General features: G+C 37.5%; 1 pseudogene; it reads left to right on the forward strand.

The window, feature by feature from the left end:
- The window catches only part of LOC115837290, a 37720-nt pseudogene that overhangs the window by 2722 nt on the left and 16921 nt on the right, over positions 1-18077 (forward strand).

Raw genomic sequence — 18077 nt, forward strand, 5'->3', positions numbered from 1 at the left:
ATCAGATTCTTCTCTTTGGGGATTGGACCCCATAACTTGTAACCTCAGCAAAAAGCAGTGGCCTCCTTCAAACTAACATCTCTACAGGAATCCCTCACTCTGCCATCCAGCATACTGAAACCCTTTAGGTATTCTTGCTGCCTCAGAACAATTTTAAATATGTCACTTTCATTTCCAATCTTCAAAACAGTTGGCCATACTCAGCCAATAGTAGCCCTCTAAAAATAAGTACCCCTTCCCTTGTCCATCAGGGTACATAGTCACGAATAATAAAATAATCACTGTAACAATAGTACCACATGGGCCAAAACAAAATTGGAGAATATGGACTAATGTTGCTATTTGTGTCTCATTCTTATTTTGTTTTATTTTGTAGTATAGGCCTTTTCTTTTCCTTCTTCTCTAAGGCCCAGCTTCTTTAATTCTTTCTCATTTTATTAGCCTCAGGGTATTCAACTGACGGGTCTGCACTTACTCACTTTCCTTATTCTTACCAATCTGTTTTAAAAATTGAAAAAGAAGATTATCAACCCTATTTTGTATAATCCAACATATTCAAATTAGAACAACGAAAGATTGTTTATCCATCCAACTGATAGAATAGTTTAACACTGTGGTTAAGATCTAGTGAGATCGTCTCTCATACCTACTCTTTAAGGGACTAGAAATTAAAGCAACATTTTCGGAAAGCAATTTGTCAATATGTACCAAGAGATATTATAAACTTCCCATCTTTTGACTCAGAAATTTTACTAATGGAATTAACGTGGATAAGGATTCAGAGAGTCATTCCTCTTCTCAAACTCCTGAGCTCCTTCTCTTAGTATGATGGAGTAAACTTTCCTGCTTTTGCTTTTGTAGAAATTTCCCATCTCCATATTCACACCCCACTAGGGTTTCAGATACACTTCACTGGAGAAAAGTCTCTGTTTATGATCCCCTCTAGTGCTTCTGTTCACTGTACCCTGTCATTGAGGTGCTAACACAGAGTAAAACAAGTTAGTGTTAGCATCTGACATATAAAAGCATTTATGTTCTTGCTTTATGCTATTAAGTTAATTTGGTGGTAAAAATGATTCTATATAATATTCTATAAGTTCTTGCTAGGACCATGATATCTTTCTAATGAATTAATTATATTGCAGAGGTATTTTGGCATGTATAATTTTCTATAGTATAAATGGACATTTCATTTGGTTGAAAGGGCATGACTTCTTGTTAATAAATGTTATCATTTAGCTAGCAGTAAATCAAGATCCAGACCAGAAAAGCAAAGGACTAATAATTATGCCTTGGCTGTGTTAGATATTGAGACTATGAATAAAAAGTTCTCTAAAATTCTTCTCATGAGAAAGGAGAATCATTAATATGACATTGTCATCTCCTTCTTGGGTCACTGTGCCTTTGCCAAAGAATGAAATGTTCTTTTTACAAATATATAATACACATATTAAAATAAACTTCATAGCTTAAATAGTTTTAACATGCAAAAAAGTAGATAGCAATTTGTTCTGTGCTTAATTATTTTAGAGTATGTAAAAAGCACATAATAAGATCAATAGTTGCTATGCAACAAGGATGGCACATTTAAAAATAACTGCATATTTACTAATTGTCATGGATTTTTATTTCAAGTATTACTACTTGAAGAAAGCAAATTAATGTGGATGCTGAACCTTTAAAATTGGTTTTAAATGTACAATATTGTTACTATTTATTTAAAATTTTGTAATTAAAAAATCCTATAGCCACACTGCTTACATAATCAACTCACATTGTTTAATCACTATCACTTTTTAGTGCAATAAGCAAATTCTAAGCAAATATTTTCTTAGATTATCATCAAGACATCACACTTAGGAACGTTTTAGAATTGCACTAATGACCTTATTTAAAATAGTACATAGAGCTTTTGAGAAACCAGTAGTTAAACAAACAAAACCTTATTTCTTGGCTGAAGCAACTAGATTGAGAGTGAAAATGCAGGTGAGAAAAGTTTACTTCAAGAAATAGTCAATTTCAATTTTGAAGGGAGACAAAAAAAAAATCTCAAATTAGTTTTCAAAATTAAAGAACCAAATGACCTACTAATTCCTAATGCGTTTTAGTATGGTATTATTAAAATTAAAAGGGATAATTTCTGACATATAAAATGTGACACAGATGATGTTGTTATTTATAAAATATCAATTTTAATTTATGCATAATAAATATGGCTAAAAGGAATATTGAGGACATGTTTTAATTTTTATATTTTTAAAAACACAGTTTTAGAAATTAAATTAATAAAATCTGAAAATTTTAGATCACGAGTGGCCTGCAGAGATCATCTTATAAACCACTAGTCTAGATAACAAAAATTGTCTCCATTAATAATGTAATTTTCATTATTATGACATTATTATTTCCATTTTGCACATTAAAAAAAAGACTTAGAGAATTAGGTAATTTTCCAAAGTTATAAAGGCAGGAAATGAGCTGAGAATCAACCTCCATTTATCTAAAAACTCATCACTTTGCTTCTTTTTCTCAGATTGTGCAAATTAAAAACAAAAGCTAGTAATAGTCAATCATTCTTCTCGCTTTTGTCTACAGTGCTTGTTCTTTCCCACTGTCTGTATATTTATTCCTTCCTTATTTTCTCTCTTTACCTACAGTAGTTCAAGGAATAGTTCAGGGGCAAGAAGATCTTGCTTTCCAACTCGAGTAAAACAGAACATTCAGCTCATTCAAGCCATCGGCCATCACCTTTTCTTCCCTGAATACTTTGTTTCAACTTCATCAAAGGGACCCTGCTGATTTTCTAATTGACCTAATCTCCATAATAATTTTTGAAAACTTTTTTTGAAGGTTCTTCTAAAGTCCTTCTGTCAACTAATTTTTGTCTTGTTCCACCAAGTTTGCATATATTCTCACTGTCTTAATTTGAGCAATCAATCCATATTTGGAAAGATGTCGTTTTGTCCTAAAATAGCTATTGGGCTCTACTAATTAACCACACAAGATTTTTTTTTTTTTTTTTTTTTTTTTTTTTTTTGAGATGGAGTCTTGCTCTGTCGCCCAGGCTGAGTGCGGTGGCGCGATCTCGGCTCACTGCAAGCTCCGCCTCCCGGGTTCACGCCATTCTCCTGCCTCAGCCTCTCTGAGTAGCTGGGACTACAGGCGCCCGCCACCACGCCCGGCTAATTTTTTGTATTTTTAATAGAGGCGGGGTTTCACCGTGGTCTCGATCTCCTGACCTCGTGATCCGCCTGCCTCGGCCTCCCAAAGTGCTGGGATTACAAGCGTGAGCCACCGCGCCCGGCCTAACCACACAAGATTTTTAAAAATACTTGATATTTTAGCACCTCAATACACATTTTTCTAGAGCTTCTCAAAATAGTTTGTTGCTTTTTTATTAATAGTGCCAGAGCATCTTATGAACTATTAATGCTTATGTTATTCACTTATTGGTTACTATTAACAATTAAGAACTATGTGACTATTAATTATTATTAATTTAATTAATAACGGAGTGTTGATTATTAACTTTTATATTAATATTATACCTTCCAATTTTTCCAAATGTTTTCATTTGGTTTCTCCTTTCATATATTCTTGACTTATCTATGCCAGTGTGGCCAAAGCACAGTGATCAAATGAGAAAAGTAGTGGAAGTCAGACTGGAGGAATCCAGGACTGCCACCATACACAGTGTTTAAGTTGCACCCTGCAACAGGCCAAGGCAGCAAAGGGAGCTGGAATCTAGCCTGTACTCTGCTCATCAAGTCCTATGACTGGCATGAGACTGTTCTCATCTAAGGAAGGGGTGTTTGTCAGTTTACACAAAGGTGTCATATGAGCTAGTAGTGGCCCCGTAAAAGGTCATATACAGGAGTTTTGATATATTAATGCATTGAGAAACCACGAAGAAGGAATAAAAAATCTAATTTATACTTTGTAAAGAATACTGTGCTGTGTGTAGTAGCATGGTTGGAGTGAAGCAGGAGTGAAAGTAAGGAGGCTGGTCAGGAAGTGATGGTGGCCAGAACTAGGTGATCAGGAAGTGCTGATGAAAGTTGAGACATAGAGAAATGGATGCAAAGCATCTTTTGAAGGTAAAATGAATAAGATTTTGTGTTGGATTGGGTGGGGAGGGTAAAGGAGAGAGGTATGAAAGATGATGTTCTAATCACTAACTTGAGTAACTAGATAGTTGGTAGAGCCGTGTCCTGAAATAAGGGAGAGAAACAGACTTTGGGAAGAGTGTTGTTACAAGATTTCTGGGCCATGCAATTCATTGGAGGCACCTGTGAATTATCTAAATGGCTACCAGGAGGCAAAGTGGATTTAAGTACCTGAAATTCAGAGGAATATCTTCTTTTTTTCTGAGTGCCCCCTGAGACTTCCTTTGTCTTCAGCAGTCTGAGAGCAGCCCATCTGAATAATTCTGTAATTCTGTAATGTTGCTAAAAGATCATCAGTAGCCTATTATCCCAAACAACCCAGAGGTCTATTTTGAAAGAGCCAAAATAACTCTTTGCACTCAGTACTGTATAAACATAATTACATTCCCTTAAGGCAGATGCTCAGTCCTATACCCAGTACAATAAAACTAATTGACCCCACACTGGGGCTAGTCTTCCATCTGGTATTTTATTTAATGTAAAGGGCTTCCTTTAACTTTCTTAGCAACGTTTGTGTCCTTGTACCCTGGCTTCATTGTTCTCTTGAGAAATTTAGGTTGATCTCTTTCCTTGTCTTGGTGGCCTAAATCACACAGTCACAATCAGTTGTGAGTTTTTCTCTCAATTTTCCTGGCTTTACCCTCTCTTAGAGTTTATAATCCTGGCGCAGTATAAATCTAGAGCCAGACTGTCACTGGGATTGCCTTTTCCAATCTCTCTAGATGAACTCCCAGGAGTAAATGACTCCAGTTCTCATAGATTTCTTCTTTTTCTTGTTTCAGTAGGCAGAGCCAAAACCAATGGTTAAAAACCACATAGAGAGAGATGTTGGCTCAACTACAGGAAAAACTGCCTAATGCTTAGTGCTGTCTGAAAATGGAAATGCCTTCTAGGGAAGAAGTGAGTTATGGTTTCTGGAGGTATGAGGCACCCAGCAGTCAGTCATTTAGTATGGAGTCAGTAGTAGAGACTGAAGGGTCAGAGTGTGGAAGTACTCTCCACTGACTATTAAATTCCTACTCATGTTAGAGTTTTACACAGAAGGTTTGCCTCCTTTAATCCTCATAACAACCCCTAAGGGAACTAGTTATAACCCTGCCAGGAAGGGTTACAGTCACAAACTTAAGATCACTCAGTTAGGAAGTAGTAGAGCCAGGATTAAGAGGCAGGATTTAAACTCAACTTCATCTGCATCCAGAGTTCTTGCTTATTCTTTCCACAATTCATGGAAACATGAGAGATTGAATTAGGGGATTTCTAAGGTCCCTTCTAGCATTATAATTCTATCTGAGTCAAAGTATGGATATAGATGCTTTTCACCTTTCAGTGGGGTTACATCCTGATAAACCCATCATAAATTGAAGGTATTGTAAGTCAAAAATGGGTATTCTGTAGACATGATGGAATGTGAAAACACAATATCTAAAAAATACTGGCAACACAGTACAGCCACTGTACAGTATCAGCTGTTTGCCCTCATGATCACATGGCTGTCTGGGAGCTGCGGCCCACTGACACTGCCTAACATCCCAGAGAGTATCATACTTCATATCAACGGCCCAGGAAAAGATCAGAATTCAAAAGTTGAAGTATAGTCTCTACTGAAAATGCATATTGCTTTCTCACCATTATAAAATCGAAAAATCATAAGTCGAACCATTGTAAGATGGGGACCATCTATACGGACATTACTGACTCTTTTCCTTTAATCATCCTTCCCACTTTAGTCACATTAAAATGACAATCTGTGACTTCAAAACTTTCTATGACCTCCATCAAGAAAGGGCCACTTGAAAAATCAACATGTGGACTTTGTATTCCCTCTGAGTTTTAAGCAGAACTTAGTCTAAGGCCCGCAAAACTTGCTTAAAAACAAAAACTTCAATTTTCTGAGTTGCTGGCAAGGACTGAGTTCACAGTATAAATGAGCAAGTAATTAAGCTTTTAGTATTTCTGAAAACTGTCATGTAGTTCTAACTCCTCTACTAATTTTTCAGGTCTTAGAAGGTGGTGGAATATTTGGCACCAGGTCAATTTTTCTGGCCCAAGTTCTAAGTCACACTTTTTTTTTGAACACTAGAATTTTTAAAATAGTTTAATTTAAAAATTTTATTGTTCAGAACGTTTTAAAACTTAGAGTTTGAAAAACAAGCTTAATGTACTTATTTTAAGGTAAAATAGTTTTACATGTGTTTTAAATGCCCATTTCTAGATTGAAAGCAGAACTTGCCAAGGAAAGGGCCCAACACTTGGGTTGAATTTGAAGAGCAAGCTCTTCTCTTTAAGGAAGAAACAAATTGCAACTTAAATTGAAAAGAAAAACACCAAGATGTAATCCAAAAGTATAAGAAAGAACAAGAGGAACTACAAATGAAGGTCTGTAATTATGACGTTCGTCATTATTTAAAGATTTGAATTGAAACTGCAGATGTTGTATATTTTCGCCTATAGAACACTACAGTATTTATAATTCCAGTAAGCTTTCACTCATGGGTCACTGTGTCCTGGTTTTAGCTATGCCAAGTTAGATGGTTTGGCTAATTCTCAGAATGGGGTAACTGAGATAAGTTATACAAGCATGTAATCCAAGCTATGTATGGATTTTTTCTACTGGAAATAAACTTATTTTTTTAAAACATCGTAAATTATATGACTAAAAATTATTATGGCTAGATATTTCAACATCTCAAATATCCAACATCGAAAGATAATGAAAGTGTTTATATAATTAAAATTTTCCCAACAACTAAAGCATATACCCTTAATTGCAAATATTTTTCATTCTCAACATTTCTGAATGAAAGAGAAATATTTTTAAAATTGTAATTACACCTCCCTAAATTTCTTAAACAGTATGTTCTAAATACTAAGGTTTTGTTAAGGTTTCCTGTTTTTATAGGACTTGAGTGTAGAGTGTGTATGTGTGTGTATGTGTGTATGTGTATTATCAAGACTAGTGGGGAAATAACATTTTTAAATACGTGTATTAAGAGTCTGTGTTTAATTAAGCATCAGACAAGACCTAATGGCTTTCTACATTTGTGTACAGGAGGTATGGTACAGCCATTTCAGTAGTTCCATTGTGAACAACAGGCAGCCACCAGCTACATGTGTACAACCAGTGCAATAGCCATGGGTCCCACACTCAGAAAGGGCCTCGTGCTTTGGATTTATTGCTCTGCAGATACTACCTTGAAATTCTTAATAATCTTACTGGGCATGGTGGCTCATGCTATGATTCCTAGCACTTTGAAGAGGCCCCAGGCAAGAGGATCACTTGAGCCAGGCATTCAAGACCAGCCTGGACAACATAGCAAGACTCTGTCTCTATTAAAAAAAAAAAGACTTAATTAGCCTAGTGTGGTGGTTCATACCTGTAATATGTTCATACCAGTTAATATGAACCCTAACCCTCCTGGCTACTTGGGAGGCTGATACAGGAGGTTCACTGAACCAGGAGTTCAAGGCTTCTGTGAGCTATGATCACACCATTGCACTCCAGACTGGGCAACAGAGTGAGATCCCTTCTCTAAAAGAAAAAAAATATTCTTAGTGATTTTATCTTTGAACTTGTGTTTTGTAAGTGAAATCCTACTGTGGCAATGGAGCATGTGCCACAAGCTTAGAGCCTTGGCTCCCCCAAGGTTTTGCCTCCCCTAGAGGGTTCTCACCTCTTGCTTCCTGGCTTGTGATGCCCCAGGCTCCACCGAGTCTCCCCCTTTCTTCTTCCTCTCACTCTGTGACTGCTGTTCCAGCCCTGGGTGGTTCAGGAACCATCAGCAGGAGAATGCAGACAGGCAAGCTGGAACTTGCCAGATGTTACAGTTTCTCAAGAGAAGTCATAAATCCACATTTTGTAAGTGGAACCTCCTGATCTTTAAATGTTGACTGCCTTTTAAAAAAATGAAAACATATTTGTGGTTATGTGAACCTCCTCTTCCAAAGATAACTTGCTTTATTTCAGTGGTCAGCTCTCCTCTGGGTGATGGAAACCCACTGTGCAGACCTGACAGTGGCCTTCTTCCCTCTTGGATTAATTGAAGATAATAGAATATTAATTTATAGAATTATGAACTATGGTGAAGAGACTTCTCACACAAGTTATTCTTTCTGTAAATTTAACATTTGAAACAAATTTTGGATACACAACTCTTTTTATGTAACAGTTCACAAAGTCCTTGGAACCTTGGTCTGTGAATGTTTCCAGATTCTTAGTGGGCTAGTTTCTTGTTGTGCTAATATTTATAACATGACAATAATTTAGCATAAGTAATAAGGATATGTTTCATTAGAAGCAGCTCTTGTTTCGTTGTTTTGCTTCTTAAGAAGAAAGAAAACAAGAGGACTTTTCCCTTCTAAGACTTTCATGCTATGAGGAAAAAGCTTCTCCAAGTTATTCTCTCATTCATTTGTCTAGAGGAACCACCTTGAGAAGCAGTACATTTTCAGAATATTCAGGTGTTTTCTACAACTGTGCTGTCCATCATGATAGCCACATGTGGCTACAAAAGTTTCCATTAAATTAATTAAATTAAGTACAATTTAAATTCAGTTCCTTGGTCACATTAGTCATATTTCAGGTGCTCAATAGTCAATACTCTTTTTTGAGAGCTATGGTTTAGAGTATTTACACCACGGAAATTAGATACAAATCTTGCTTTTTTTTTTTTATTTGAGAGTCAGTTGTTAAACATTTACCAGCACTGTCAATAGTCACATGTGGCTAGTGACTACCATATTGGATAGCATAGACTATCTCTAACACCACAGAAAGCTCTGTTGGGCAGTACTGTTCTGGAAGGCATAGTATCTGGAGTTCCTCCAGCCATTATATACAAAAAGAAAAAAAATTATGTTAAAGAAAATTTATTGTATAGTTAGGGTAAAGTATAACTCTAGTGCTCTCCTCCTTGCATTCCCCAAAAATCAGCCATTTTGAGATCCCAAAGCCAACCTAGTTAGGTCCAGACAGTCCCCTGATGTACTTGTCAAGACTTGAGCTGAGGCTGGACACAGTGGCTCACACCTGTAATCTCAGAACTTTGGGAGGCTGAGGCAGGAGGATTGCTTGAGCCCAGAAGTTTAAGACCAGCCTTGGTAACATAGACACCATCCCTACAAAAAATAAAAAATTAGCCAGGTGTGGTGGCATGAGTCTGTGATCCAGCTACTGGAGAGGCTGAATTGGTAGGATTGTTTGAGCGCAAGAGGTCAAGGCTGCCGAGAGCCATGATTACACCACTGCACCACTGCGCTCCAGCCTTGACAACAGAGCAAGACCCTGTTTCAAAAAAAAAAGACTTGTGCTATCCTTTGTAGCTTAATATAGCCACAGAAATTTATATATTTCCAAAAGTGCCCAAGTGATTAATGTGATATTGTTTTAAGTAGAAAAATAAATGTTTTAGTCTTTTAAAAAGAAAATCTTGAAGGCCTGCATGTCATGGGTTTGGTTTCATCTGATCAAGTGAGTACACTGATTAATGAAATAAACCTCTTAAAAACTGTAAGAATTCTGTGGTTACCTAGAAACTATTGCCTACAAGCTAATATGAGATTTATCTTACAGATATCTGACTTAATCACAGGCGCTACAAGAGATCTAAAGCAGGAAGTGACCGCTCTTAAAGAAAACTTCACAAATCTCATATTCAGTACACTGAAGAATCTAAGTCAAAGGATAAAGAAATTGAAAATCTTAAAAATTTGGCTGCAGAATTTGAATTTCGCTTGAAGAAGGAAATTGACAGTAATGATTCAGTTTCAGAAGACTTGAGGAAGGAAATGAAACGGAAGTCAGATGAACTGAAAAGAGTAATGCTGGCTCAAAACACAACTGATAAAGCAATTTAACCAGTCCCAGGAAGAGGTAGGAAGCAGATAGTGGTAACTTTGCAATTAATCATAGAGCACATGTTCTTTCAACAAACAAACAAAAATGTGAAAGGCAGCTTAGTTTCATGGAAAGAATCCTGGAATATTAGTCTGACCTAAATCACATCCTGGTGTTCTGTCCTTAACTTTAGGCAGTCAGCCTCTCCAGACCTGGCTTTCTTGTGAACTACATAATCTCTAAATTTTCCTTAGCACCTAGTTCTCTCTTGCAATAACTATTTTAAGCCTCTAAGACTAGGAATCTTTATATGTTTATGTCTTATTTGTTTTAACATTAAATCTTTGCCAAATAAACTTTTAGATAACTTTCTGCATACATTTAAAAAAAATTAGACTATGTCTTTTAAATACAATTTTACCTTAGGTTTTTACTTCCTATCAATATAAACTTATAAGGTAATAAGCATGCGTCAGTTTTCTTTCTTATGTATGTATGATTATTTCAGTGATGTTTTTCATTCAAAACTGGAGTAGACCTATTTTGGTTTGAAAACATTTTTGAAAGTATTATGTCTGAACTACTGAGCAATTTAGAAATAGTGAATCAATTCATCTCTTCTCTAATCACCAATATCATATCACATTACAATATTTGATCCCTTTGATGACAGTATAGCAAATAAAGGCAAATGGAGGAAGATTCTGAATGTTGGTGAGAAGTAATATTTTTGTTGGTTTGACTGGCATCAATAAAGGCATAAAAGGAAAGTGCTAATAATAATATCGATTATTAACAATTAAATATGCCATGGTCTTGCTATATTTAAATTATCAGCCAAAATAGAAAGTTTACATAATCATTGTAATTATGTAATTATGAAGTGAACCTATTACAAAGAAGTTATCAATATAAGATAAAATATGGAATAGATAGAATGGTAGATCAAGAATAATGCCTAGGCCGGGCGCGGTGGCTCACGCTTGTAATCCCAGCACTTTGGGAGGCCGAGGCGGGTGGATCACGAGGTCAGGAGATCGAGACCACAGTGAAACACCGTCTCTACTAAAAATACAAAAAATTAAGCGGGCGTGGTGGCGGGCGCCTGTAGTCCCAGCTACTCGGAGAGGCTGAGGCAGGAGAATGGCGTGAACCCGGGAGGTGGAGCTTGCAATGAGCCGAGATTGCGCCACTGCACTCCAGCCTGGGTGACAGAGCGAGACTCCGTCTCAAAAAAAAAAAAGAATAATGCCTAAAACAACCCTATAAGTAGAAATTATTTACATGTTACAAATGAGGAAGAGACTGAAGACGGTTGAATAATTTCCATAAGGTCAGACAGTTTGGTGGAGCTAAGATTCAAATTCGAATCTCCATGATATGATGTTTCCTCTTTTGGAAAACCTAGTTCTTATTATTCTGCTTCTACATTTCACAGTGACCACAGACTTAGCAGTTATCATCTCCAGGGACTCAATTTTCTTTTAGTATTATAATTAAGACAAAAAGATGATTAAGTTCTCTTGTTGTTACACAGCAGCACAGTCCCCCAATGAAGGAAGCCGCACCCCCAGTTCAGGCAGGAGTAAGGTGGGAGAGCACACGTGGACTTAGCTCCACTGGAGAAACCCTGAGAGAGAGGTGATGCTGATTTGCCTCAATGAGACAGCCAGTAGTGAATCTCTAGAGGAGGGAAGCAGGGTAAAGGACAGAAAGGTCGAGGCAACTAGACTAGCAGGTTTTCTAACTATTCATTCACAAAAGAAATGGCAATATAGAAAATGAGGGAGTAACTTATAAATTAGGACAAGTAGAAAAAGACAGAAAGACAAGTAGAAAAAACGTATATTAGCATCTATGTTATTCTGTTCTTGCCTTACTCTAAAGGAATATGTGAGACTGGATAATTTATAAAGGAAAGAGGTTTAGTTGGCTCATGGTTCTGCAGGCTGAACAGGAAGCATAGTTCTGCCGAGGACCTTGGAAGCTTACAATCATGGCGGAAGGTGAAGGAGAAGCCAGTGCATCACATGGTGAGAGAGAGGTTGGGGGAGGTGCCACATTATTTTAAACAACCAAATCTCGCATGAACTAACACAGCAAGAACTCATTCATCAGCAAGGGGATGGTGCTAAGCAATTCATGAGGGATCTGCTGCCATGATTCAAACACCTCCCACTAGGCCCCACCTCCAACATTGAGGATTACATTTCAACATGAGATTTTGAGTTGACAAACTTCCATACCCCATAACAGCATCTATCTGGGGTGCCAGGCACATGTTAGGTAGGTACTGGTGATGTAATTAGGAAGAAGACTGACAACTGCCACTTCCTGCTCTTAAAGAAGAATTTAAAGAAAACTTTGCATGAGTAATTAAATTAATATCCAAAGGAAAGAATGATCTAAACAGAATTTATCATAAAAAAGCATAGACTGAAAGCTAGAACATTTGCATGAAGAGCCTGTATAACTTATCTATTGCTGCGTGACAAATTACCCCCAAGTTTAGCAGCTTCAAACAACAAACATTTATTATCTCATAGCTTCTGTGGGTCAGGAATCTGAGCATGGCTTAGCTGAGTGTCTCTGGTTTAGAGGCTCAAGTTCTCTCATGAGGTTGGTGTCAGGGTATCCACTGGGCTGCAGTCTCATCTAGAGGCTCAACTAGGATGGGATTGGCTTTCAGGCTTACTTATATGGTTGTTGGCAGGATGTATTTGGCCAGTGGCTTCCCTCAGTTCCTTGCCACATGGACCTCTCCATAGAACAGCTTAGTGTGTCAGCTGACTTCCCTCAGGGCAAGCGAGTGAGAATGAGAGAGAGAAGGTGCCAAGACAGAAGCCACAGTCTTTTTGCAACCTAATCTCAGAAGAGACATACCAGTGCTTCTGCTGTATTGCATTTATTACAAATGAATCAATAAGTCCAACCCACACTCGAGGTGAAATCATTGCACAAAGATATGAATATCAGGAGGGTAAGGATCATTAGGGGGCATTTTAAAGGCTTCCAATCACAGGGCTTCTGGAGGTGATTTTGGCAAGAGAAAATAGAATAAAAGTGAAGAGTGGATTTCTTCATCGACAAAAGGAGCTGCAGTTGGAACTCTTCCTGCTCATTAGTTTTTAAAAGAAGCCACTTAGGAATAAAGCTTTTTTAAAAAATGTGGACTGAAAGACATAAGACATTGGGTTGGTATGTAAATGATCATAGATCATTGCTAGAGAGGAGAAAAGGATCATCCCAAAGGTAAAGAAAAACCAATTAAGGGTGTACTTAGGGGGGCAATTTCCTTTTGTGGGAGCAGGGAGGGTAGACTAGATTTTCCTTTAGAAGTTACCAAAATATCACCTCAAAGTTAACTAATTCGAACTGAACTGTAAGAGTAAGTAATTAAGGCTGCTTCTCTGGCTAAGCATGCCAGAGTCCAAAATACGCTTATAAAAATAGGAAATGAGCCAATAAAAGGGATAGGATTTATGAGCCAAAAAGAATAGAGGCCATAGCATGTAAAGTGAAAAGCACCACTTTTTTTTGAAAATGCATTCCAGACACTTGAAATTTCTCAGATTCTGGAGAAATAAAGCTGCATTTAAGTGGAAAACAAATTCCCATTAGAATGAAAATAAATTAATGGTCTAATAAGGAGGCTAATTAAGAGGAGGAAAGCTCTGTTCTCTTTCAAGAGGCCAAATAATGGGTAAACTTTGTTTTTAATTGTATGAAGAAAGTTCTCAAGGATAAGAGGAAAGCCAAAGCCTCTAAAGGCCAAAATGGGCCTTCTTAAGTGGAGCAGGGATTATTGGAGCACATCCCCAGAAACAGCAAGGGTCGCAAAGTGGAGCAACAAAGGGTGCAGGTCAATAAAAAGAGAAAATGGAAAATAAAACTGTGCTAGAAATGTAAATGTGAACAAGGAGTCCCTGGAAAGATACATTAAAAGATTGGATTTGCATTTCTCTGATGGCCAGTGATGATGAGCATTTTTTCATGTGTTTTTTGGCTGCATAAATGTCTTCTTTTGAGAAGTGTCTGTTCATGTCCTTCGCCCACTTTTTGATGGGGTTGTTTGTTTTTTCTTGTAAATTTGTTTGAGTTCATTGTAGATTCTGGATATTAGACCTTTGTCAGATGAGTAGGGTGCAAAAATTTTTTCCCATTTTGTAGGTTGCCTGTTCACTCTGATGGTAGTTTCTTTTGCTGTGCAGAAGCTCTTTAGTTTAATTAGATCCCATTTGTCAATTTTGGCTTTTGTTGCCATTGCTTTTGGTGTTTTAGACATGAAGTCCTTGCCCATGCCTATGTCCTGAATGGTATTGCCTAGGTTTTCTTTTAGATACCACCTCACACCAGTTAGAATGGCCATCATTAAAAAGTCAGGAAACAACAGGTGCTGGAGAGGATGTGGAGAAATAGGAACACTTTTACACTGTTGGGGGGACTGTAAACTAGTTCAACCATTGTGGAAGTCAGTGTGGCGATTCCGCAGGGATCTAGAACTAGAAATACCATTTGACCCAGCCATCCCATTACTAGGTATATACCCAAAGGACTATAAATCATGCTGCTATAAAGACACATGCACACGTATGTTTATTGCAGCACTATTCACAATAGCAAAGACTTGGAACCAACCCAAATATCCAACAACGATAGACTGGATTAAGAAAATGTGGCACATATACACCATGGAATACTATGCAGCCATAAAAACTGATGAGTTCATGTAGGGACATGGATGAAGCTGGAAACCATCATTCTCAGCAAACTATTGCAAGGACAAAAAACCAAACACCGCATGTTCTCTCTCATAGGTGGGAATTGAACAATGAGAACTCATGGACACAGGAAGGGGAACATCACACTCCAGGGACTGTTGTGGGGTCGGGGGAGGGGGGAGGGACAGCATTAGGAGATATACCTAATGCTAAATGACGAGTTAATGGGTGCAGGAAATCAACATGGCACATGGATACATATGTAACAAACCTGCACATTGTGCACATGTACCCTAAAACCTAAAGTATAATAATAATAATAATAATAAAAAGATACATTAAAAGATTGGAAAGGAGGCAGGGAGGGAGAGAGAGCGAGCGAGAGAGAGAGAAAGTTAATATGTTAGAGAATAACACTTATCAATAAAACCAAGTCAAAATGGGTCATGTGCTTCTTGATGCCCATTTTCCTTCCTACCGGTTCCATGTGAGTACAGTCAAGACAGTGTGACCCCACTGTTACGGACCTTGTTGTGATCCAGAGGAAGAATGTGGTACATCAAATAAACAGCTCACATACAATCACTGAAGGACAATCAGTACAGATAGTTCAATATTCACACATAAGGGAGCCAAAAGAGCAGTAGTTTTAAATGCTATAGTTCTTGTAGTCATACAATGAAGATGAGTGATACTCAAAAATAGAAAATAATGCTCTTGGTTAAACATGGAGAATTGAATACATATGTTTATCTCTACTTCATTCCATTGCCACTAAAATGGCAATCAATTAATAAAAAATGAATAAATCCATTAGGACAAAGAGAACAGGAGAGGAGTTAGCACTTGATAAAAAAGATATTGACCAAAGCTTACAAAAATGGAAAGCAAGTGTCTAAGAGATAAATGACTTATCAGACTATAGGATATTGAAACCTAATGCTTGTGAGGATTGGGGATGGGAGGATCCAAAACGGAGAAAATCTAGTTATGTGACACAACACTGGAGAGGCTCAGGAAATGGAGAAACTAGGTGCAGGCATAACTTGTTTTATTGCATGTCACTTTATTGTGTTCCACAGATACTGTGTTTTTTTTTTTTTTCACAAATTGAAGGTTTGTGGCAACTGCTATGTCGAGAAAGTCTCTCAGTGTCATTTTTTCAACTGCATGTGCTCACTTTATGTCTTTGTGTCACAGTTTGGTAATTCTTGCAATATTTTAAACTTTTTCATTATTATTATATCTCTTATGGCCACGCAACCAGTGATCTTTGATGTTACTATTACACTTGTTTGTGGGTGCCAAGAATGGTGCCTATATAAGACAGCAAACTTAACAGATAAATGTTGTGTGTGTTCGGACTAATCCACTGACTGGCCAGTCCCCCGTCTCTCTTCTGCTCAGGCCTCCCTATTTGCTGAGGCAAAAACAATATTGAAATTAGGCCAATTAACAACCCTACAATGGCTCCTAAGCATTCAAGTGAAAGGAAGAATTACACCTCTCACTTTAAGTCAAAAGGCAGAAATGATTAAGCTTAGCAAAGAAAGCAAATCAAAAGTTGAGATAAGCCAGAAGCTAAGCCTCTTGTTCCAGTTAGCCAAGTTGTGAATGCAAAGGAAAAGTTCTTGAAGGCAATAGAAGTACTACCTCAGTGAATACATGAATGATAAGAAAATAAAACAACCTTCTTGCTGATATGGAGAAAGTTTGAGTGGTCTAGGTAGAAGATCAAACCAGTCATAATATTCCCTTAAGCCAAAGCCTAATCCAGAGCAAGACCCTAACTCTCTCCAATTGTATGAAGACTGAAAGAGATGAGGAAGCTGCAGAAGAAAAGTTGGAAACTAGCAGTGGTAGGTTTATGAGGTTCTGGACAAGAAGCCATTTCCAGAACATAAAGGTACAAGGTAAGATAGCAAGTGCTCATATCAAAGCTGCGGTAAGTTATCCAGATCTAGCTAAGGTCATTTATGAGGTGGCTACATTAAACAACAGATTTTCAATGTAGGTGGAACAACCTTCTATTGGAAGAAGGTACCATCTAGGACTTTCATAGCTGTAGTACAGAAGCTTTGAATCCAAATTTCAAGAATTAGCCTTCAAAGGACAGGCTAATTCTCTCATTGGGAGATAATGCAGCTAGTTACTTTAAGTTGAAGCCAGTGCTCATTTACCATCCCAAAAATCCTAAGACCCTTAAGAATTATGCTAAATCTACTCTGTGCTTTATAAGTGGGACAACAAAGCCTGGATGACAGCACATCTTTTTGCAGCATGGCTTACTGAATATTTTAAGCCTGTTGATACCTACTGTTCAGAAAAAAAAAAAATCCCTTTCAAAATATTGCTTCTCGTTGACAACGCATCTGGTCACCCAAGAGCTCTGATGGAGATGTACAAGGGGATTAATGTTTTCATACCTGCAAACACAACATCCATTCTGCAGCGCATGGATCAAGGAACAGTTTTGACTTTCAAGTCTTATTATTTAAGAAATATATTTCATAAGATGATAGCTGCCATAGTTATTGATTCCTCTGATGGATCTGGGCTAAGTAAATTCAAAACCTTCTGGAAAGGATTCACCATTCTAGATGCCATTCAGAACATTCATAATTCATGGGAGGAGGATAAAATATCAATAATTACAAAAGTTTGGAAGAAGTTGATTCCAGCTCTCATGGATGACTTTGAAGGTTTAAAACTTCAGTGGAAGAAGTGGCAGAAATAGCAAGAGAACTAGAATTAGGAGTGGAGTCTGAAGATGTGGCTGAACTGCTGCAAACTTGAACATATAAAAAGTTACTTCTTATAGATGAGCAAAGAAAGCCATTTGTTGAAATGGAATCTACTCTTGTGAAGATGCTGTGAAAATATTGAAATTACAACAAAGGATTTGGAATATTATATAAAATTAGTTGATAAAGCAGTGACAGGGTTTGAGAGGATTGACTCCAATTTTGAAAGAAGTTCTACTGCGGGTAAAATGCTGTCAAACAGCATCACATGCTACAGAGAAATCTTTCTCAAATGGAAGAGTCCACTGATGTGGCAAACATCATTGTTGTCTTTTTTTTAGTTTTTATTTTCTTTTTGAGACAGAGTTTCACACTGTTGCCCAGGCTGGAGTGCAGTGGCACAATCTCAGCTCACTGCAACTTCTGCCTCCCAGGTTCAAGTGATTTCTGTGCTGTTGTCTTCTTTTAAGAAATTGCTACTGCCAACCCAACCTTCAGCAACTTCCACCTTGATCGGTCAGCAGCCATCAACATTGAAGGAACATTGAAGCAGCCATCAACATTGAAGCAACATTGAAGCATCCACCAGCAGAAGATACAACTTGCTGAAGGC

This window comes from Nomascus leucogenys, chromosome 11 (assembly GCF_006542625.1).
Source record: "Nomascus leucogenys isolate Asia chromosome 11, Asia_NLE_v1, whole genome shotgun sequence".
Taxonomy (NCBI): domain Eukaryota; kingdom Metazoa; phylum Chordata; class Mammalia; order Primates; family Hylobatidae; genus Nomascus; species Nomascus leucogenys.